The 25,180-nt window shown below is 49.6% G+C and overlaps 1 protein-coding gene across 2 annotated transcripts in view; it reads right to left on the bottom strand.

Annotated features, from left to right (window-relative positions):
• The window catches only part of spen (split ends), a 198,380-nt gene that overhangs the window by 44,809 nt on the left and 128,391 nt on the right, over nucleotides 1-25,180 (bottom strand). The window lies entirely within an intron of this gene.

Genomic DNA, 25,180 nt, shown 5'->3' with positions numbered 1-25,180 from the left:
ACATAATCCTTTTATTCATATAAAAACTTTAAGTTGTTCGACGAGCGCTTGTCCTGTCTTCTTTCTCGTGTTTCGTTTATGTGTGCGCTGCCCAAGAATGGAAACCACTTCTGTTGTATGCGCTAGCAGTGGCCGAAGTTCACGCGTGCCGAGGAATTGAATATGTGCACGATGCATTGAACATGACCGGAGTTCATTCCCGCTTCACCACTGCACCGATCGATCGAGTTGCTGGACGATACACGCCCGCGTCTTGGTCGCGCCGGCATTGCTGAAGCAGGAATGATTACTAATACTTTCAACTTCCGTCTCTTGAGCACTGTTAAAAAATTGCCAAGCTGTCTACACTGCTGCTTCTATTCCATATTGTAGGGGACGCACTAGTTAAAGTTGTGTTCGCATGTCATACTTGTGCTATGCAGCGATATATTTTTGAGAGCAGCATTCCGGGCAAGTTGGTAATCCATTACTTAAATGATATTGCGCGACAAAAAACGACACGGACGTGAGAGACGACACACCAAGCGCTTGGTGTGTCGACGACATGCGCTTGGTGTGTCGTCTCTCACGTCCGTGTCGTTTTTTGTCGCGCAATATCATTTAAGTCATCGATATATTTTGTTTATTTCCGCACAGTGTCGATGGAAGACCGTTGTCGCCATCAGAGACACCACGGATTTGTAGCAAACATATTGTGAGAAACTGCAAAAATGACTTTAGCTCGTATGTGCCGTATGTATGTGCCGCATCGTATGTGCTGACGATTTTTCCGGCGGCACATACGATGTCGTTTCCAATCACCTGCTCAGCGTCACTTACATGGTTACGCAGACGCTGCCCTTTCGCCGCATTGCAGCCATAAAAACAATCGTCAAGCGTACCGATCTTCTTAAAGGCAAATAGAAGCGTGTACAGTCTGTTTCACACTTAGGGGAAAACTGGGAACGTATTGCATCGCGATGCGGCAAGCAATGGAGTCGCGCGGTGGCAGCAGCTCGAGCAGGCGCAGACGCTCGAGCGGCGAAGTCGTGATCTGCGTCGTCTGCTACGGCGGCGCGCGCTGGCCGCATTGTCGGGAAGCGTGCTACTGTCAGGGGCAGTGCACGTATATTTCTTCACTGTGTGTGCTACCGTAATAAGCAGCGACAAGACGCACTAACATGTGCGCGCAACGTGTTCAGTCTTTGTTTGACTCGAAAGGAAAACAAAGCACTCAACAATGATAACTATGGGAGTCGAACACGATGAAACAAACGGATACGATTAAATGAATGTTTTAGGTTCAGACAATGAGCTGGAAATGATTTTTCTCGACAGTCATTCGCTACACCAGACAGACTCTGCCCGCCGGCGGGGAATTGGACACGTCACGCACGGAACTTCAGTATCTCGTCATGTCCCCAGCGGCAGCGATGACAGCGCTCATCCTGGAAGGAAGTGAAGTGCAGAATGACTTGATCAGGGATGTGTTCATTCGCAGCACGTCTCAGTCGCTGACGATGGTGGATCGAAGCCTATCCTCGGGCGACTGATAGAGGGGATGGTGCGCCAGCGATACTTTCAACGAGCCCCAGACATTTTAAATGATGTTGGCGCCCGGAGATTGAGGCGGCCACTCCAAGAGAGTGACTGTGCGCTCTTCTAACAGTTGTTGCACCACACGAGCAGTGTGGATCGGCGACCTATCGCGTTAGAATATGTAGTCGCCTTCCAGAAACGGGCCGTCAAGAATGTATGGAATCAGTACGTCGTCTATGACTGCCCTGCAGTGATGAACTTACCTTCGAGGCATATCAGTTGGCGTCGCACAACGCATAGTAAAGAATACCGGCTCATTTCACGCCGTAACGATGAGATCGGCACCCTGCAACTGATAGTAGAACGTTTAGCAACAATGCGGCCAGCGCGCGCCGCCGTTGCAGACGACGCCGTTCTAGATCCCGCCCCTTGAGCACCTGCGCGAGCGGCTGCCGCCGCCTGACTCAAGCGCTCGCCGCATCGCGATGCAATGCGCTACGAGTTTTCCCCTAAATGTGAAACAGACTGTACAGCGCCCTTCACGCGCACACACGTAGGCACACACCGCGCGCGGCGCGAAACGTGCCCAAACACGCGCAGTGCAGGAGGCAATCAAGGCGGCGCGAACGAGAGATGGGAGAGGGGTACCACCCGCTAATAGAATTTTGCTTCGCATGCGGCGCTCTCAACGCCGGCGCAGCAGCGCCGCTCTCGGTGCCGTTCTTGTCTATACACCGCACGTCGGCGGCAAGGAGGTGCCACCCTTGGGTGCCACGCGCCGCGTATAAGACACTTTCAGGCGGTGGGAAACTGCGCCAGGTAAATAATGAAGCGAGCTCGCGCGAAGTATGCGGCAACATCCGCACCGAATGGGGGATCCAGGCATACCCGATTCAGGGCGCGCGCGGAGGATGCAACAAGTGCTGCCGGCGAAGACTACAACACCCTAGAGAGGGCGCCTCAGGCGCGAGCGATGCCGTGCAAGCTGCGCGCAGTTTAGCGTCGCGTGGGCAGTTTCTGCGCACGTTAGTTGGTCGGCATAACTTTATCACGCACACACGCACATACGAGCTCGATGTACTATTCTGCGAATGGATTGCTCAGTGCGGAAAAATAATGCTAGGAGCAGTTATACGCTGTATAATGACCTCAAAGCATCCAACCAACTCGTAACAAAATTAAGCTGTGTGGTTGAACGTGCCAAAGCAACGCCGGGGCTGTGAGAGACGCCGCGTAGCATAGGGGGCCTCCGGATTGGGTTTCCCCACCTGGTTTTTTTTCTTTTTTAAGCGTGCACCCAAGAGCGCGTTGCACGACTGCTTTTAACGCTTTTTGCGTTTCACACCCATTACAATGCGGTTACAGCTAGCGGGAAACGAACTTAGAGACACTTATCACTTACATACTTGATCGCTTTTTTAAAATTTCCTTTTCTTATCTATCTTTCTATCCCCCTCCTCCCTTTCCCATATTCTGGAGTAAGCTGTACACAGGGGTAAAAACGGGTTCCAACATACGGCTTCCTGTTCACGCGACGAGGTTACTGCGGTACCCACGCCAAACCGAAACTTCCCACTGGCAACCGCCCGCACAACCCGTTTACGCAAGACGGAACAACAACAACGCGCTAGCGACATTCGGCCAAGCCAAGCTGCCAATCTCGGCAACCTGGCCTAGCTAGCGGCGAACAAGCACGTGGCGATGAGTCATCGAGGTAAAGGATATTCACGCTCAGTGTGTGTGTGTGTGTGTGTGTGTGTGTGTGTGTGTGTGTGTGTGTGTGTGTGTGTGTGTGTGTGTGTGTGTGTGTGTGTGTGTGTGTGTGTGTGTGTGTGTGTGTGTGTGTGTGTGTGTGTGTGTGTGTGTGTGTGTGTGTGTGTGTGTGTGTGTGTGTGTGTGTGTGTGTGTGTGTGTGTGTGTGTGTGTGTGTGTGTGATAGAGAGAGAGGGGGGGGGGGCAACAGGCGCTTATCGAAGTCCTAAGGCCAGGCCGTCAAAGCAGCAGCTGTGGCACACACGCACAAGCAGCGCCAACTTCGAGAAAAAGATAGCGGAGGTTCGGCACGCGCTGGCGCGGTGGAGAACATAAAATTAAAAAGAAAACCGCGTGACAGCGGTCACTTGTAGCCGGCGTACAAGGGCAGTAGAGCGCGGCCACCACGAGTGGGTGATGCAATCCAAACAATGGCTTGATTCACTCAGCTGCGCCGGACGACAAGACTCGCGGAAAAAAGAACAGAGGCGACATCTGAGCGAGGCCACGCAACGTAGTGTAGTCGATAAAATAAATAAATAAATAAATAATAATAATAATAATAATAATAATAATACAAGCCACCATCGTGAACTGCTAACATTGAAGTGGCATATTCAGGAGGATATTTGATCGAGAAAAACGCGTGGCTTTGGAAGTTTAGCGGGTTTGGCGCCGACGAATCACCGTGCATTCGGTCGGTTTTGAAGGAACAAAACGCGAAGTCAGTATAGACTGGCAGACTATTCGAAAATATCTCGCGTTTATATGGTGGAAATGTATTTAATATAAGCGTAAAAAAAGAAGGAGATTAGAAAATTGGCGCAGCGATCAAGTCCTACCCTTCGCCAAGTTCTCTCTCTACCAATTTCGCTCCCCAGACTGAGGCGCCGCATAATTTAGTGTGACATAAGGTATATTACCAAACTGTCGCGTATTAGTGTGTTTTCCAGCACATGGAAGATAAAAAAAAGATATAAAGTGAATACACTCATGGCCTTTCGATCTCGGCTTCACTGCTCCGCAGACATCCAGGGAGGATGCCAACTGTTTGTGTACTTTGGACTAGGGCCGGCATTAAAGGGGGGGCGAAAAGAGGAGTCATCCCTCCCATAAAAAAAAAAAAAAAGAAAACTGCTACCGCCAGGCTCATTGTCCTCCTACAACTAATATGGATTGTATAAAAAAAAAAAATGTATTCTTGCAGCCCCCACAATAGAAGCGAGCTCTGCCCCATAGTCCCCTGCGTCCACTCTTTCCCCAACAGAAAAATCCTGGCGCCACTCCTACGTCCGACTTTCCGATTGCAACGCAATCTCTCTCTATCTCTCTTTTCCTGACACAACGCTACAAAGGTCAAGACGTCACCGGGAGCCAACGTTTTTAGATTTTAGACGTTGCCGGGAGCCGGCACGGCGTAAATATGCCGCCGCCGCCTATCCACGTTTTTGCGACCCTACATGTTTTACCGGGATTTCCGCCTACGGCACGACCGGCCTTAATAATTGCAGTTAGACACGCGTAATCTACCGAGCTACTTTAACGTTACTATTCCTCCCAATTTCAAGCCCTTTCGAACGCAGTTCTCAACTTACGTGCATATGTTTTCGCACCGACGCTCTCAACCGGATTCACGCGTCCGGGTGCGGCGAGCAACCCGAGACAGACGCTGCCAAGTGGCGCGAGGTGTCGCGACTTGCGCAGGGACCGAGAAATGCGCGCGGCAAAGAGATAAGGACTGGTCTCACGCATTTCCTTTATGTCCGCAAAGCATTGCAGCGGCGCGGGGCGCCGCGATAGCGCCGCGCTTCACGCGTTTCCTCCGCCGAGTGCAAAGCAATTTGAGCGAGCCAAAAGCAGCAGCTGGCCGATGCCCACGCGTTAGATATACGGAAAAAAACAAAAAAGAAGATAATAATAATAATAATAATAAACGGTGCCGCGTAGTGGACTACAACATGGCAGCTATTAGATAAAGGAAGCTCTCTGGCTACATAGACAGTTTATCGCACTGCGTGTGCGCTTCTCGTTTTCATGTATTGGTTCTCGCATTAGTTGGTTTTGACTTTCGCACTCGTTACACGGCGAGTATATTTTTTCCCCCTTTGAGTATTTTTATCTCGTACATAGAGAGAGAGAGAGAGAGAGAGAGAGTGTGTAAGCAAGGCAGGGATGTCAACCAGTCAAGAGTCTGGTTGGCTACCCTACGCTGGGGGAAGGGAGAAGGGGAAGAGAGAGAGAGAGTCACTGAGTCTCGTACAGTGTTAGCTATACATGTACTGCTCAGTCCCGCACACGAGCGCTTGTGCATATGCAGGCTGACTGTTATTGAATGGATCATTTTGGTAAAATGAGTGACTGAGTGAAAACACAGCCAACGCGAAAAAGATAGATACGGACGGTTCTTTTCTTCTTCTTTCTATGTGGCTGTCTCACTTCCTGACAAGGGCCCCAGTCAGAAATCTTGTTCAGTTCTGCTATAAATTGGTGTCGCTGTCGAGGGAAACTCGATACTCCATTTCTGCCCGTTTCACAGAAGAAGGAAAAAAAAAGTTCAAACAGACTAGAGACGGCTGGCACTACACATATTTCGTTTAATACCGAACTGTTGTCCACGCGTCGCTACACAAATATGTGATGCGCTTTACAAGCATTTTCTGAAGGCGTTCTCAATGTTACTTTTGGTCTCAGATTTACGCGACACCATGGAGTGCCGCCATCCGCTACAACGCACGCTTTTTGGTCTTGGCCGGAATGTGCGTAGAATCCAAGCTGGGAGACCTTGGCCTCTCACAGCACCGTGTAGTCGCTTCCTGGTCGCACCAAGTACCGACAGAAACGAGTCGCAGATAACGCGGGCGTTATAAATTCACGCAAGCTCTCGCACAAATTAGAGATCGAGAAAGCTCGGTCAACGCGGAGACAAGGAAGGCACAAGATTAGTGTCAAGCTAAGCGCACGTGTCACATACTAAAACGCGGAACCCGTAAGCCTGCAGCGACAGGACATGAATTCCGCCGATGTGGTTCGCGAGGCGGCGGTGCGTATGTGGAGGAAGGCTGCTTCGAAGACGACAGTCCTGTTGTATTTCTTTTTTTTTTTTTGCGTGGCATTATGTCGAACTGAAATTACAAGTATGGAGGCGTGCTCAAGCAGGAGATCGACATTGCGAGTGCGCATTTCGTAGACAAATTCCGCAAGCTGGATGATTACTAGTTTTACCGTGAGATACCGGGTCCTTAAAGTCAAATTTATAGCTTAAAGGGATATTAAAAAAAAATCTAAACTCTCTCCTTTCAAAACTTCATTTTAAGAAATTTCGCGGTGCTATCTTGATTATTCAGAGAAAATATAAATGTAAGTTCCATTTCTTTTTCTCTCTCTCTCTCTCTCTCTGTCTCTCCTTTTTTTTTTTCTTATGTCGTTATGACATATCTGACACAAGTATCAACGGCGATTATGAAGACAACGATATTATTCAGGTGAATGATGCGGATGATGGCTTCCTTGTTCATCGCCGAGCGATGGTTCCACATAAATTTCTAAGAAAGAAAATGTTTGGTATGCAATTTATTTTACGGCACCTAGAAACAAAGAAAACTGCGTAGTGTTCTTATCATACCTCCAATTATTAGTTTCCCTCCCCCTCATCCCATCCAAACAAAATATTCAATGGCAATTTAGCGGTAAATGCGAGATGCGTTAGCATTACGTCGCACCTCTCTCAGGTACCGGATCTTGCCTATTTCGAGGAGCGATGTGCTCCAGAGCAGGCCAGCGTCACTTCATCACGCACGCGCGCGCGCACACACACACACACACACACACACACACACACACACACACACACACACACACACGATTTCTTTCTTCTAAGTCATCCCATACCCTCTCTACCGCTACCACATGACCGGCTTTCCAAACTTCACACACCCACTTTTCCACTTCGAAACTCGTAATGCGAACGCATTAATAACCACTTCTGAGAATCAAACTTGAGTTTCAGCAGCAAAAGTTCGCTAAAGCTACCGACTTATTGTGGCGGGTTAAGCCCTTCGTATTGGAGTACGACTATGACTGTGGTGGCACGATTTGTGGTCCTCTAAAAACCGTTTGCCGAGGAATGAGTGTACTGGATGCCTAAAAGCGTTCGAAGAGGCGCGTCAACGTCCGTTTCACCCTTAGCCAGATGCTGAACGCTCCATTTATGCAGGAAAAACGATGCTAGAGAGACACACAAGACTGATTGTGGGCTTTCAGAAAAAAAAAAACAAAGAAAAAAATAAGGAGAAAGAGATAAGTATAAATAAACACTGCACACAAGCCTGTACGACCAAAGACTCAAGAGAGACATAACTTAGCAACTATTCTTGGCATTACACCGCCTCACTGGGTACTTTCCCAAAGACAAAACAGTGACCATAATGTTTCCGTTAACGACCCGCTAATGTGGAGAACTAGGAATCAAGGGGAAATATTTTAAGGGACCCTAAAGAGAAAGAAATAAGTATAGGCTAATGCAGTATTATTCGAAAACTCTATTCCTGTTATTAAGCGGTAACGAGTTATTAAAAGAGAGCAAACGAGGTTCAGATTATTATTATTATTATTATTATTATTATTATTATTATTATTATTAGTAGTAGTAGTAGTAGTAGTAGTAGTAGTAGTAGTAGTAGTAGTAGTAGTAGTAGTAGTAGTAGTATTGTTGTTGTTGAAGGATAATTGACTAACACGGTTCAAATTACATCGAAGTGTTAAGGGGAGAGCACCGACACCGTGCTATACACTCCAAAGCGCCCCACGCTGCGCTGCGTGAGCGGCCACTGCGGGTCGCAGAACCAAGGAAGGCGCGTTCGATTCGCTCGAAATGCCAGACGAACGTCGACTGCTTTCTCGCATGATCTGCGCCGCTCTCAAAAACCGTTCCCGCCGCGCGCTGTTTCCAAAGGACGACGCATGCAGACGTTGACGACAAAGGAAACGAGCAGAAATAACACGAGCGCACACGCAACAACGGAAAGGAATAAAGAAAGCGAAAAAAAAAAGTCCCCCCCCCCCCCCCCCCCCCCCAAAATGAGCATCGACTCCGCCACTGGCCCGAGGTGATAACACCCTGCCGAATGACGCACTTGCCGGGCGCGCAGCGAAAGGGTCAAGCAGCACTCGGACCATGCTCTGAGCCTCTCTACATTCGAAACAGCCGCGTAACGCTCTGACTTTGTTCCAAGTTCATCTTATCGCAGAGACCGAGAGGGCACACACACACACAAGCGAACGAGTGGGGTCCCGAGGTGTTGCGTTATCAGCGCTGCCATTTATCACGGATTGGTGTCTGTCTTTCTTTTCTTCCTTTTTTATTCGCTCGGTCCTTCGTTTCCTCTCGCTTACCGCCACTGAAGCACCGTCCGTTCATGGAAAGCAGGCACATGAACAAGAGGTGGCAGCTGCTTGACAAAGCAGATCTGGTAGGTATACACTGCTGAACGCAGTGCGCCAGTGCGATTGACCTCCGCTAAGCACCGACTGCGCGTGACTGACAATCTTAACCCCGCTGACGCGCCTCGTTATTTGTGAAAGCATCAATCCTATAATGGCGAGAAAGTCTAGGTCCCATGTGCAGAACACTTACGTAACGACGCCTCCTCCGCTGATTAGCGTTTCGGGCACCCCGAGAGTCACGAAAGAAATCGACACCATAATGAGCACCTCGTCGAAGCAGCGGTCAATGATGGTCGCGTTACAACGAAGTTTCGTCAACACGGTCTACATGAGGAGATATCTCGTTGGAACAGAGGTAGCCTTAATATATCCAGTGGGTTTCAAGAGGTCGTCGTTCCGATCGTAGCGGCATCGAGTTCCACAAAACGACGTCCTAACAACGTATCATCCATTCACGGATGTGGCACTGAAAAACAAACAAGCGAAACGAAGCGTTCGTATCTCTAACAGCAGCCGTTAGGCAAGTGCTACGGAAAATCACCAGCGCGTCATAAAAGAGGCCACGGCATCTTCCACTGCCATTGCAGGTAAATAAACCGTCCGTTAGTATAGCTGCAAAGATGCTAATAATGAAGCCATTCGTTTTTTATTAGCAGCCTCTGAACATCCGTGGCCGGTTGTAGAGGCTAATTTACGGACGTTGTTTGAACGTCATTCGTGGGTCTTAGAACGACAGCACAGAACTGACGCACTACTGCACCATTTACACACGTGGCTTAGAGATCTTAGGTGAACAAATTGGTCCTTACATTTCTGAGGAGTGGTTACCGAGAAGCAGAATTCATGAAATAAAAAGACGGTTCGTGTCGAGCAAGCTTACTTTATCGATATCCGAGGACAGACACCACTCTGGTATTACGCAATAAGCAGAGAGAGTCTTTAGTCGAGCGTCCCCGTCACTGGTCAAAACATCAGAGCCCGGGCTGCCAAAATTTTTCACTCGCTACAACACTGGTCTTACGCTTTATAACATATTCATACGGTTTAATTCTCAATGCTTCTCGTGATTCGCGCAGGAATGATTCAGTGGATCAGGCCTACCGACTAATCGACCAGGTTACAATCAGGTCGTCTCGCTATAGCGAAGGGCCGTACCAATCGTGAACGGACCGTAGTCTGCGCTATCAAATGCTGAGATATATTAATTCTAGCGGGAGACTGTCACAGTTTGAAGGTTGTGAGCGCAGTACTGTGTAGTGCATTGGTTGCACCGGAATCATACAACAGAATAAGATGCTGTGTTTTCCTCTCTCTCTCTCTCTCTCTCTCTCTCTCTCTCTCTCTCTCTCTCTCTCTCTCTCTCTCTCTCTCTCTCTCTCTCTCTCTCTCTCGATTCGTCGGTATCTGGAACGCTGTCACTGCTACACAATGCTCCCGTTGCATGGTGCATAAATAATACTAGTCCCTTCGAGAATTGCCGCTTATCTTTTAAGAACACCATACGCGAGTACTGCCGCTCTGAATAAGACGCTGGTTTCCGAAACGACGATGTGGTGCGTAACATAGCTGGCTCGCCTACGCTGGATAATCGCTAGTCAACGACAGCACAATGACCGACGAAGAGCTAAACGTACTGAAGCACAAACGGTCTTGTATGTAATGACTGACAGAGCTACGCGAAACACCTAAGGTTCCGCAGCTCTGTTAGTCTTAAAAGATTGCTCGCTATAGTTTTAACCTTGCAAAGTTACACTTGAGCTTCGAGGAGCGCCGTATAGTGAATAGTTCCGGTTTAGCTTTCTGCCACCTCGAAGGTTCATCCAACGCCCACACAAATCCTACCGCACATTCTGTCGTGAAATCCTCTGGCCACCAAGGCCGGGATTCGAACCCGCAATCTTTTCGCTTAGCAACAAAAGCTAGCTGCGTCTGAGACACAGCGAAGACAGCAAGCCGCAATTCACGATCGCCGACTGAGCCGGAAGTGTTGCTGATAAAACCCGGAAGCGGACGGCACGTGATGTGCACACGTTGGCCGGCAGCCATAACGAGCAGCCGTCTGCCTCCACGGCGTTATCAACGACGGGGGCACGCGCAGGAGTTCGTCCGAGCCGTGGCTGGCTCCTGATAACGGGACGGTAGAGTTTGCACAGCTGAGCTCAGCCCTCACTCGCAACCACCAAAGGGCGCAGCGAGCAGACTAAATGTCAAGGGAGACGATGGCGCGGCCGATGCGCGGGCGGCCACCCACGAGCGACACCCCATACGCGGATTGGGGAAGTCGAAGCGGCGGACACGCTGACATTTTGCGAAACAATGGGGCAGTGGCGAACCGATTGGAGCGGTCGGACGCAGCTGTTAAAGCTTCTTACAATCGTTGCGCATGTAAGTGCATCGTAGCGCGACAGCCGCAAGGTCCACCTCTCAAATTGCAGCCCTCGGCCTCTTTCAGGGGCGGTCCACAAAACATGGTCCGTCAAAAGAGCAGAGACGTTTTGCGAGGGCGTGTTGGAAGCAGCGTTCACCGGGAAGATTCAAATAGTCGAACCGAACACGACGAACATCGAATGTGTTGAACCACACTGGGAATTCCGACTGTCATCGAGCAAAGCATGCTGCAATCATCGTCGATTAACATGAAGGAGAATAGCATACAGGAGAACAAAGGAAACCAAGGGTCTCGTGTGTGCGCGTGTGTGTTTTGTCACGTAGAACCGCATGAAGCCAACGGATAATGGCGGCACGGCGAGCATAGAGTAAATTAGCGTTCCGTTTTAACTGATACGCAGGAATAATAAGAGAAACGAAGGTTAGAAAATGCAGCTTGTTCCAGGTGAGAGCCGAAGACGCATATTTCGCATTACGCTCGCAAATGTGACACACACACATGCGACTTCGTCGTCGTCGTGACTCGGCCAGTAGTGCGGCCTCCGAGATCCAGTGCAGGCTGCACTGACAGTGTGAAACTCTGGCCGACCGCAAGGTGTGCGTCACAATTTGACGCCTAATTTGTGCGGACTATCACCCCTGATCAGATCATCACGATGCAAGAGCGCTCAGGATTAACGACACATTTTTCGAATGCATAACACTCCGCCTCACTTAATACCGTGCAGTGCACTTAAAGGTACGCGTCGCGTGAACCAACAGGAAGAAAGGCTCGCGCAATGTCCACCGATAGACCCACTTGGGGCGACGCCTGGTTGGAGGTTAGTAATCTTCTTTCCCTCGTTTTCCACTTCTCTGAACACGAAGTCCGCTCACGTTCCCGACTCCAGCCAGTCGTAAAAGTTTCTACTACCGCAATGGACGCGTTTGCGAGACGGAGCACGAAAGATGCGCCTAATGTGGGCCCGGGACTACGTCCTGAATGAGATCCCACTCCCTTTTCGCCCCGCAAGACACAAACGTCCTCGTGGGTTATCATGAACGCACATCTGCACGCTGCTTCGTATCAGCTAAACTTTTTGCAATGCGAAACAACCGGCTGAAGCTAAGAAATGTTCGACACGATTCCGGATCACAAGAAGGAAATCTGAATTGGGCTGCCGCACATACGGGAAGTATTCTCACGTCATGAATTATATAACATTTTGATGCGAAAGCATCAAACCCCCACTGGGCGAAAAAGCCAGCATCTGTAGCAGCGAAACGGCACCTAGCTTCCCAATGGAAACGATCATACGTCACGCGCATGCGCGCCTTGACGGAGCGGAGCGGGCGAAAGGAACAACCTGCTACCGAGATAGCGCGCCAAGTGATGGGTGAAAGAAGGCATTGCCGCGACGTCACGTCACCATCGCGCTTGGAAGCGTGTGTTATCCGCGCGTTCCTTGTCCGCGCAAGCACTCACCTGCGTTCAAACTTCACCTCGGTAATCGCTAAGGAGGAATTATATATATATATATATATATATTGGGAAAGCGTTGGTTGTGAGATTCGAACCTACAACCCCACGCTCAGAAGCCGAGTGTCTTGTCCCCCCACTGGGCTAAACCAGCGACTCCTAGACAGCAGGACTGTGCACCCTGCTTTATGACATCGTGCTACTTGATCCGACATTTCCATTGCCAAGCCAGGCGTGACGAAAGAGCTGACGTCAACATCACCTCAGCTTACTCGGGGGCGTCCCCATTATAGTGCTTAGGCGTCCTCGAAGTTTTTTACCAATATTAGGCAACGGAGGATAAGAAACAAAAACTGCGACGATACCAAGGAAGCGCGCAACAAGCGATGAAACAGAAAATGTAGGGACAACTTTAGAAACACCAAAATGGCACCGTCCATTAGAAAGTAAAAGCGTGCAGCCAATAAGTAACTGCAATTAACGCTCTAACACACCACGGGTATCATTTAAACCCCGCTTAGCGTGACAAAAATCCATAATTCTGATTTCCTACAGTAGCGTTTCCAAAAGCTGGAGCGAGCCTTTCTATTTTTTTTTTTTTTTTTTAAGGTTGTGGACAATCAGGGCCAGAAATAAAGCTGAACCAGTTGTTCCAATCTTGCTTCATGTAAAAAACGTCTTTGGGCAAGTGAAGTTGGACACGTCATGTACGCGTAGAAAAGATGGCCGGTTATCGATTAGATTAAGAGAACGTCATCGAAAGGAACGTAAGCGCAGTAGAGGATGCATGTTGGGTAAAATAAAGAGGCCGTTGCCCCTTCGTCTGCGCACGTCCTACCTGGAGAAATGGCAATGGCAAGTTTAGCATAACGCCTCCTAATCTCTGAACTGCTCCTACGTGTAAGCGAAGGTTGGCGTCATTCGGGCGCAAGTACAGATGCTACTTGTTATCTATATATGCGTCGAATAGTCGCGGGGCAGCTTGTATAGATTTACTACCGCGCGCTATCTTCCCGCTATCTCAGTCTGGCGGCCAATTAACTCGCCTTTACTGCTACCGCCTGGGCACGCAACCGCAAATTGCCGACGGAACCGGGACGCAGTCATTCGTCGTACATACACTAACGTCGACGCGCATGCGAGTAGATTGTGTTTAGCTCGGACAGAAAGTGCGGGCTCCCTTCCGCATACAGAGTTGTCGCTCGCGCATGTTTATAGTGAGAAATTATTCCTACAAAACTCTACTTTCGTTAATTTCGCAGGATAGACCGGTTATTAGAAAAGAAAAAGTTGAAATCAAAATTTTTTTTTTATTTCGTGCTGCAACGCCAACGCGTCAGTGTGACGTCACAAATTTCAAGCAATTTCGTTTTCGTATTTGGGCCTTTGTGGTTCAGCAAAAAGTTCTTGAATCTTCTAGAGTTCTTTTAGAATACAATGTAGTCGCCCTTCGTCAAGAAAAAAAAATGAGCTAGGCGCTCGTAAACTCCACGACGTCCAAAAAAAAAAAAAAGAGACCACGATTCACGACGTCAAGAAAGAAAGATAATAATCATCATAAATAAACAAAAATAAAAAAACTCTGCCAATGTGTGAAGCGACAATTAATTCCATCGGCCTTCATAAATTTACCAATTTATAGAAATTAAACTAACTGCATAAGCAGAAAATTTACATTCAACCCTTTTTAGTCCGAATTTTACCACTGGAGTGAGAAACTTATATTTCGTGCATCTGAATGAATAACGACGGAAAGAAAATAAAGAAAAAAAATTCTCAGTGCAGTTTCAGGCAATGCATCAAAGGCTTTTTCTTATTAATTGAAACAAAAACAATGCGATCGAGGAAGCGCGTGCTTCTTCAATTTTAATTCACAATCATAACGGTTTTGGAAGTATTGCCACAAATTACATATCAGGAGTATGTTTGTGCCACCCAAGGCAAGTGATACGCCTCGGGTATAGCATCCTCCAAAGATACCCGCCCGCCCGCACAGCGGTTTCACTTGAGCTTGGCGCGACGCACGGTCATTTCCAAATATCGAGCGAGAACCACGTTTATCTGCGGTGCACAAAAACTGTCAAAACTGAGGGCAGTTTACGCAACCACAGTGTAGCTGACGCTGAGATTTCAGGGATTAGCTCTGGCGTTCGCTTTTCTCCGTGTCGGACATTGGCTGTAAATGCCGTCACGATTCCCGGAACAGGTACATAACTGCACCAGAAAGAGCTAAAATTTATCCCGGGGGGGGGGGGGTGAGGGGGAGGGTATCCAGCAAGCGCTCAAAAAGTGCGTTTCTCGTGAGCTCGCGCGCGTCCTCGGTTTGCTCTCGTTTCCCAGCACGCGCGCGCCCGCCCGACAGACAAGACAGAGAGTCGCACACGCGCGCGCGCAAACCCAGTTTCCGAGCGCACATGGCCGCGAAACACCCATCCGTCGCACCTGCGACAGCCACTTTTATGGGCCAACTGCGCAAACCATCGCGGCGACGCGTTGCCGAAAGCGGCTGCCGCAAAGCAGGACGCTACAGAATGCTACACAATACTCTCGAAGCGGCTGCACAATTCCCGCACAGGCGAAACAAATAACTGTACAGAAGGAACGACGCAGAATTCGCTTGTCACTCTCCTTTTTTCGCAGAGCCGGAAACATCACCGGAGAATACGCGCGCACGAAAGCGAACCGACTGTTGTGAGTGAAACTTCCGGCAGGGGGCGCGCATGCGCGCCACGATTTGTTTCCCCCCTCTCTCTCTCGCTTGAGCAACAGCCCTTTGTGGCCAGCCAGATCGACGCAGAAGCGCGACATAAGAAAACATGGATCTTTCCACCAAAATCACCATAGAGGAAAATTCGGAGCTGCCATAGTTCCAACTACCACGGAAAATGGCGGGCAGTACATATTCACGGTTGTGCCTTTATTTATTACGTTCAAACATCAGCAGCCTAAATTTACGAACAATCTTACTTTTTTTTTTCTAAACGCACGAAGGCAGCAAGACTCTGCAGATATGCACAGTCATTCCAAATTATTGCGTTTACAGCGGATATTTGGGTGAAAAATGAGCGATTTGGGAAGTCACAAAATAATTTGAAGCCAGAGACAAATCCCGTCACTCCTGCTGCAGTGTACTAGAAGGGGCTTAGTACACTGTGCTCCTACGCTCCACCTGAACCGCCGCAGACGCTAGCGGAACAGTTCCCTCTGGCGATTTTCGCGAGGAACTGCGAAACGAAACTCCACCGCATGCGCGTCGCGTTCACAACTGCTTGACGGGATCAGGTGAACGGGATGTAGCGCCTCGCGCTCTCGTTCACATCGACCTGGTTCGCGCCATTTTCCGCGCGAGTACGCGCATAATACAATCGTCCGTAACACGCGAAACGAGTGGCCATAAAAGGCGTTGCGTAAGGCAGGCGAGCGAGCGAGCGAGTCCCGCAGAAGATAAAGATGCGAGACGAAACAATACGGCTGCAATAATTTCGCAAACTCCCCTTCGTCTTGTGCCCGCGCAGAACGTGACGACGAGAGCAAGAAACAAAAGAAACAAACGTCTAAGCGGCAGTCCGGTCGGCATCGGGCGTAATTGTATCCCGAGCACTGTGCCCCGCTGGGAGCGTTAGGCAATGACGACGAAATAACGGATTGTTCCCGATGCACCCACGAGAACAGGAAGAGGTGGTCCGCGTTGGAAGGAGAAAGAGAAAGTGGCGCCGAAACCACGTAAAAGAAACAAAAAATGTATCACCAATTGGGCGCGCGCAGAGTTCGCTGAAACCACCAGGCCGGAAGGCCCGACCTCCATGGAACGAAATAGAATGCAAAGAAAACGGAACCAGTGCGTGGGCGAAGCCTGCGAGGAACTTAATTTTCGCAGCGCCTTGCGGCCCCGCGGGCTGAGACGTTGCTCAACCACGGTTGGTTGGGACAGTCCCGTCGTTGTTGGTACAGGCTGGCGTTACAGAGCGGCCCATCGAGAGGGAATTGAGTTCTGACGCGTCTGTTCTGTTTTGTGCCGTGGTTTCGTGATACGTTTACTACGGATACAAGGGCGCACCGAAATGACGGAACGAAAGATCACAGCTGGTTCCCGCCCCATCCACTCTTTAAGGGACAGCTTATACAGACTTCACACGATATGCGTACGTTTCTGCAGGCTAAGCTAACACCTTGAAAGCAAGGACACTAATGACAATCGTGTCATTAAAATGCGTTGCGCCAATCTTAAGACGTCTTTGTTGTGTCACGGTGTTTCAGCTTCGTTTTCCCTTCTGCTGGTCACCTTGTATATCTCCTACGTCACTTTGACGTCACCCATCTTTATATAATAAGGGATCACGTGGCTCAGCGGGAGTCGCGTGGCTGAGCGGGAGTCGCGCCACGAACCCCGGAAGCGTCTAGTTCGTTTCTTTCGCCTGGCGCTCCACACTCCCCTTTCGGTTTCTCTTCGTTAGGGTAGCTAGCTCAACGGTCGCCCGTCACCTTGCCATGCCGGCGCTCGTGTCACCTTCCCGATACCACAATGCTGGTTGGATTGATGCTGTGATATTCACTAATAAGAGAAATGGGTGTTGAAGAAAAGAGTTTGGACATCAGAGAACGGACGTCAGCTCCCGGTTCCTGTACGCAGTCACACTGCGGGTTCTCTTGTATCGCGTATTTTTTTTTTCGGGGGGGGGGGGGGGGGGGGGGGGGAGTGATGACTAAAGATCAGGCAAGTTTCTCGACTGGCTGGGCTTTTCCAAAGAACACTGCGTGCCGTAATGACAGCTACCCTACAGCGATAGCTACACTGCACGCATCAATCCAAGACCGGCTTACGGTGATAGCTGTGTTGTTGTGACAGCTTACAGTGACAGCTGCCTTGCGACGATCCACGACTGCCTTATAATGATAGCTGCCTTTCAGCGATAGTTGTTTTGCTGTGAGTTACCTGTGATAGCTGCCTTGCAATGGCAGTTACCTTTACAGCAATAACTGTCTCACATTGATAATTGGGACTTCCGGTGGCGGTCGCGGCGCACCCTTGGGTCGTGCGGTGTACAATCGCGAGCATAAGGTTTGTACGCTTGGGACGCCGCGAAAAACTACTTTGTTCGCAGCCGATAGGCACGCAGTGTGCAATCGGACGGCACAACCCACGTGTGCGTGTCCCATCAACGCAGTGCACGTTTCCAGTACTACGATGCACGGGCGCGCTAATGGACAGTTCAAATATTTCTGCGAAGGACAGGGCAGGTTTTTATACACGCACAGAAAGCACGATGTATGTATAGTTCTGTTTTGTGTCCTGGGGCTCTCGCGCTACATACCTCGCAAGGATGCTTCGCCAACTCGCCCAAGCTTTCAACATTAAATATTTTGCAAGATGCCGCCATTTCAAAGCTTTCTTGCTAACCACGGTAAACCTGCAGCCGTTAGCGTAAGGTTTATAAAACAAGGCAATCAGGCGAAAGTGCGAACATGCAGGGGGAGTGGAGAAAAGAAATTGCCGCTTTGTTTACTTGTTTGTCAGCGTCGACGGGTGGATACGCGCGCGCGACGGTATACACGGCTCGCTTGCGTGCGGGCGTAGATTTGGCGCAGACCTCGCTATGCGCTTTTTTTTTTTTTCCCTCTGGACGCGCCGGGCATTGGGCAGCACGAAGGTTGCGGCACAAACGCAGATAATGAGATGGAAAAAAGGGGGGTTAACCGAGAAAGAAATGAGAATAGACGCGTCACGCACACTGGCGAGACGCATACACTCGCACGCGCGCTCTGCATGGCTACGAGCGTGTAGGCGACGAAATTTCATCGCACAATGAAACAACGGGAAAAACCAGAACCACGCCGACAGTGTTTCTCCTCTGCTCCTTTCAGTTCTGAAAATCCGCTCACGATGCGTTTCATTTCTTTTTTTTTTTTTCTCTCCCTCGTCTAACCGCTCGTGGCCAGGAAGACGACAAGGACGGCACAGCGAACTGGTCACGCCATGTACGCGGACTGAATTTTAAGCGCTCTCTTTCAAAGAAAGGTAACACAAATAAGAGAACTGGAAAGATAGGAGTGACGGAAATGTGTGCGGGGGGAGGGGGGGGGGGGGAATATGGTCTCGGCCTAACCGCATACGCCCCGGCGGAACTTTTCGTGGCAAGGGAATAGCGTTGAAACTCATGCGATGGCCTGGTTACCGAAAGTCCGACACACAACTATGTGAATTAAAATGAATTTAATTTTGACGCACATCCATTTTAACGCACGTGTGAAGCCAATGTGTGAATTCTATCTTTTCTCCACTTATACATACCACCCTCCGTTCCATTCATTTGAGAGAGTTGGGCCATTCAACCGGAATAGATGCGCCCAACACTTTGGCCACTGCTGGTGGGTCGCCATCAAACACGTCAACGGGTTCAGACAAATGCATTCCCCACCAAAACCGGCAGAGGATTCGGGTGGACTCCCGACTAACGATTGTTAAGAGATAAAGGATATACCCATTCTCCGTGTTCTTCGTCTGCACATATCATCATCGGCACGCGTCGCGTCTTCGTCGTCGCCATAGCTAATTCAAAATTAAATTACGGGGTTCTACGTGCCAAAGTCACAATCTGATTATGAGGCACGCCGTAGAGGACGACTCCGATAATTTGTACCACTTGGGGTTCTTTAACGTGCACCTAAATCTAAGTACCCGGGTGTTTTCTCAATCCGCCCCACTCGAAAGGCGGCCGTCGTGGCCGGGAATCGAGCCCGCGACCTCGTAATTAGCAGCAGAACGTGACAGCCATTGAACCACAGCGGTCGGCGAACCCCAGCGGATAACTGGATATGGGGTTTTACGGTGGACGTGTTTCTTTGTTTTCTTGTAACGCAACTAACCGAACGGCAAAATGCAGACACTCTTAGTTGGGAGTTTTGTTTTTATGCGACCCATTTCTTCTCTACGCTGGGCTGTGTCGCACAAAAGATTATAAAAAAAAAAAAGGAAAAGTAAGGCAACCAAAGATAGACCAGCGCTGTCCAGTTAAAATGTAATTAGGCGAGGCACAGGACGCGAGCGGGCTGTTTATAAACGGGCTGAGCACCAGGAAGCGCTCGCTTGAGAGAGAGAGAGAGAGAGAGAGAGAGAGAGAGAGAGAGAGAGAGAGAGAGAGAGAGAGAGAGAGAGAGAGAGAGAGAGAGAGAGAGATGAGAGGGAGGAGGGGTCACGCCAGCTTCTTGCCTGGTTCTGCCCCAAAGATAGGTACGACAACGGCTGTAATTACGACTAGCTGCTCCCAATTAAACGAAGCACGCAAGCTGCTCGATGTCGCATGTCGACATACGAGCAGAGCAGGGGACTACTATTACCGCCACCATCACGTCGGTCACTGTCATCGATTGGTCAGCGAGGCACGAGCGCTAGAATATTATCAGTTCCTCCTACAAAAATTAGAGGAAACATGGTCTGTGCAAGCTTCAAGTAACATTCGTCCTTCTGGCTTCGAACGGCTTCGTGGCTTTGCAAATTGATCATTTTCAACAAAATAGATGACTGTTTGCAAAGTCTTACTGTCCTCACGCGTTTAGACAAATACGATTTCTTCGAAATTTAGAAAGAAGAAGCGTACTAGAAAATGCCACAAGAACGCCTGAAGCCAAGCGTGCACGAAGGTTAAACAAACCCACGGACTACTCATCACGGTAGCGGAATAAACGCAGTGCTGCAGTAATTTCTGCAGGAACGTCTTACACTCCAGACTGGCAGGCTGAGCACGTAGCCATTTTAGGAGTAGCAGATTTTGGGATTACAAAAAATAATAATATTATTAATAATAATCTTCCTGTTTACCACGTAGTCCGTAAACTCCCTCGGTTAGGCGACGTGGAGATTGCAACGCACTGACACAGTCAGCTGCTCGAAAGTTCGAGCAAAGCATGCCTGCAACCACGTCACGCACGGTGAAATACCGTCGACAGTGTGCGAGCAGCAGTGGCTGTATTGGTGGCAAGTGGACGCAAATGCACCGCGTTAAATGGACACCAAAAAGCCACATTAAGTGAGCTGAGGTTCCTGAAGTATTGTTCCGAGGCTGTTGCATTCAGTTGGGTGAGAACGATACATTTATCCCCACCTGGAGAAAATGAAGGCTCGAATCACACAAAGCCTTAGGTACAAGGGCTGCGGATCGCATAATGAAATAGCTGCGCCTAGCTAACTACTTTCGAAGTATTGCCAAGTGCAGCTGTAACGCGACGTGACCGAAACCAGCCTCGTTCTTTGCCCTAATAAGTCTCGCGGGGAAATAGGGAGAGAAAGTGGAGAAAGGAGCGACACTATAGTCGCTGAGAACATGTAACTCCGCGTAAGTTAAGAAAAATTTGGTACGCACGGGCCAGCCAATCACGTTCGTCGGTTTACGCGACGTCCCGGTGCAAGTGAACATCCATCAATATCAACGTCTCTCGGTAGCTGCGCTTCGAAGCGCAAACGCACATAGTGTAAGTACAGCGGTGATATAGCTGAATACCTAGGCTGTCGTCGAGCATGGCTGTTCCGTGATCGATAAGGAAGAGGCGACATGGATTTGTGAGCGACGTTGTGCATTCGGCTCACAGCCAAAGATTTCACGAAACCGCTAGCTCGTACACGATTACCGCCCCTTATTGGCAACGTCCCACGCCTGCCGTTTCTTTTTTTTTTTTTTTTTTTTCTCGGCCTAACCTAGAATTCCAAAATGAAGAGTACGCAAGGTTTGCCGCAAACTCTGTGTCAGCACAGACAGCAATTGGTCAAATAGGCGGGGGAGGGAGGGAGGGGTGTTGCAGAAAATAGCCCCCCCCCCCTCCTTTTTTCTCTCGGAACACGAAACGAAGTAAAACGAAGAATTAAAGAAAGAAAAAAGACAATAGCTCCTACGCTTTCAAGCACCTAGATGTTGGCCACGATAAGGACGGCCTCTCTCCTTCAGCGCCACCGTTTACGTCAACCGAAAAAGTAAAAGGCGGAGTCTGCATACTACGCACGTCAAGCCGGTATGCAGGAAGCGAAATCACGTCGAGGGCAAGAAGAAAGACGCTGAGAAACCTCGCAAAAAAATAACGCTACCTGCGGGCCCGTATTAGTGGCGCCATACAAAGCCCCATAGCCGCTGACTTACCCTTCTCTTTCCTTCTACTCCCCCCCGAGCCCTCCCCCGATCCCGATCATACATTGGCCCCTAATACCATGCATATTTCGCCATCTCCCGCAGAGGAGAACCGCGCCACGTGGCATGCCGGCTCCTATATGCGGGCCACGTAAAGCAACGAGCTGACAATGACGTCGCTGACAAAGGCGACGCGTCGTCTTGGCAGTGGCGGCTGCTGTGGCAGGTCCGCTAGTTGTACAAGTTTTGAGAAGGTCACACGTTGATGGAAAAAGAAAAAAAAAAGAAAAGAAGGAATTAAGATGTCGGTGGGTTCGTAGCAAGTTTTGCGGAGTTTCCTCCAAGGTCGCGCGTCATATGAAATGCTGCAGGTGTGCCGCGGCGAGCTGCCATAAGGACTACGGCATGTTTTATGATCCTGGGCACACCGTCGGAATTTGCAACGCTGGATCAACCACAGAAAAAAAAAAAAAAACTCAAAGAGCGCCCTTGAAGAAAAAAGTGTGCGTATCATCGTATCATTTTGTTAAGGTTCCGCTAACCTATCTATTTAGCTTCCTTCAGCAAGCTTCTAATTTGCACACCGTAAACGAAACGTCACAGAGTATTTCGGTACACAGGCGGCCTTGGCTCACGCAAGAACGCCATAGCGCTGAAAGCGTTAACGTTAGCTTCGAGAAGTAATTATAGTTTGCCCACTAATCATATCACTGATGCCTAGGGAAGACGACTCCCCAATACGCCGGCAAGCACAAGGTGCCCTATGCTGCTGCCCGATGTGCATACGGGCAGCAGTGACAAACAGAACTGAGCGCATAGCGCCGCTTAACTTTCTCGGGACGCCCCAATTGGTTCTTTTGCAGTCGAACAAACTGGGCCACTACAGCAGTTAATAGGCATGCATATAGAGCACCATGTGATCCACATTTCGCAATGAACGAACGGGCGAGCCAGCAAGCTAATTTCCCTAAATCTGCTATGCTTTTTCTTGAGGAAAAAAAAAGGGGAGGGGGGAGAAAAACTAAAGAAACCAAAGTAAACACTCAGAAGACTACAGTGAGCACAACCACGGGGAGCATCCAACAGCGCGATCCAAGGGGCAAGCACATGGCGGAGAAGCCACAAACTCGAAGACGGTGGGTGCAGTCTTCGGGCACGATGACTGGGGCGTCACGATCACACACACACGCGCGCGCGGTGAGGTGATGTTAAGGAAGGAAAGGGAGAGGGTGGGTGGGGTGGGGGAAGGGGGTGAAGGATATCACCACAAGCCGCGCCGGGTCGCCGAGGTCCACCTATCCACGGGGCGGGTCGAAGATGGCGGCGATATTTAATCCGGGCCAGGCATCACATTCACGCGGCGCGGGACACACTGCTCGGACGGCGGTGTAGTAAACGCAAAAACTCAGAAGAAACTCCGGTAAGTGTGGTAAACCAAAGAGGGTAATCCTGGGTGACGACGCCTCCGCGGAAGTGACGATGGAGGTTGCAGGAAGGGTGTGGGCGAGGAGGAGGTGGTGGAGGGAGAGGGGCATGTTGGTTGAGGGATGTCGAGGGATGGGCATCACCACAGGGGGGCGGCGATAATCCATCCGGTCGTCGACGAAAGCACTGTCACACCGGCTTCTTGTGGCCTCGGGTTGAGGCCGACTGTCGAGCACTGCGGGAAAGCACACTTCTTGGACACAGGCTGGCCGTTGTCAGTATCCGGGGGGGTATCCTCGGTATCCTCTCCTCGGCTTGGAACGAAGCGGCCAGCTGGGCTCCCTCCCCACCGCTTCGGCAGTCGCCCCCGGTGAAACACCAAACACACAGGCACACACCAATACACTACGCTCCTCATCTCTCAGCAGAACACTGCCTTATTTTAGCTTTCTAACACTGCTGTTTTTCGCTAGGTGCACAGGCTCGCTCGCTCGTCCGTTCGTCTTTCACGTGACTTTTTTGACAACGCCAACTGATATCCCAACCTGCCATACAGGATACAAAAAAATAGGCGTCTAGGGTTTCTCCAGGAAGATAAGCATGTATGCTGGTCACGACTATGTGTCCGCGTTTGCCCTAATAAAGGAACAGCATCGTTCGGCTCCCATTTCAACAAATGTTCAGGCAAAGAACTGTTTTGCAGCGAAGGTGGTTGCACTTGCGCAGTCTGGAACACTTATGATATTTACAGTCAGGGCAACGCGATATCAAATCAACTTTAATAAATGCCAGAAGTAAGGTATAATTTAGCACTATATGTATTTGTGTACTAAATTCACACTGTCGAATAACTGGTGTCATAAATGTTTAACGACGACAGCCGACGCTATCAGCTGCAGGGACTCACGGAAAACACGAGAACGGCTACCAGATAGCTTCGTGTGATTATACCCAAGGCTTGCAACAGGGCTATCGTATACAAATACATTTTCACCTGCAATCTCAGCGAAGTAACGAACATCGCAGATGAGCAACACATATTCCACTGTAATGTCGCGTTCTGAGGATGAACTTGGGAAGTTAGGGAAAAAAAGTGTAACGAAGTTATTTCAGACAAGCAGCTTCAAGGACGCCGATGTTGCCGTAAAAAACGTTCGCAAGGTGCCTTCGCCGTCCCACACCACTCTGTTCAAGGCCAACAACTGTGCGGGTTGCATTAAACACCATTAATCAACCTAGCGCGCTAAGAGGGGAGGGGAGGGGGGATTATAAGGGCACGTCTAGACGCCTGCATAGGTTTCCATACCTGCCCGGGCGTCGTCGAAACGAACGCTACCTTTGGATGTCCCTGTTAGCCACAAAGTCAGAGTAAGCCTCCAAACTTTGGCACAAATAAAATTATAGCGACAGCTTACAAGAGTTTCCAGAGCAAACCACCGACTTTGCAGGTCGTATTGTTAAAGCTGCCATCCTCAACAAATCCATACTTCCCTCGTGTGGGTACGTACCAGATATGTACCAGATGTGTACTCGCTCACTCACACAACTCCCAATGAGCCGCCGAACTACCTGCCGACGCATCTGGCAAGGAAATGTTCAATCTAAAGTTACACCATAAGAAAAAAAAAGAAAAAAAAATGGGTGGGTCAATCAATCTCGAGCTTTTTCTAACGAGTGTCAGGAGCAGTGCCATAGTACTAAAGAAAGGCTCGTACTCGACCTATCTTGGAAACCAGCAGGAACGATAAAAGATCAAAACACACCCGTAGCACGGTACGATCAAGCAAGGTGATAGAAACGGTGTTCGCTTCCATCTCTGTGTGGACCTCAAGATCCACACCAGAAAACAATAACGTACGATCGAGCACCGAGATAAAAAAAAAAGCGACGATCACGTGTATCTCCGTACGCAAGCGGGCGTTTGTACCAGGAGACAGCGCCCCCAACGGACGATAAAGCAACAAGACAACTGTGTTCGCGCAACCCGCGTACGGACTTGGCACCGTAAGGCAATATTCCCAGCAGACGATCGAGCAACGAAACCACACCGTTCACGCGCATATCTGCACAGACTGTACCAGAA

This window comes from Dermacentor andersoni, chromosome 3 (assembly GCF_023375885.2).
Source record: "Dermacentor andersoni chromosome 3, qqDerAnde1_hic_scaffold, whole genome shotgun sequence".
Lineage (NCBI taxonomy): Eukaryota > Metazoa > Arthropoda > Arachnida > Ixodida > Ixodidae > Dermacentor > Dermacentor andersoni.
Note: the sequence above shows the minus strand (reverse complement) of the source record. Positions and strands in the feature narration are given on the sequence as shown.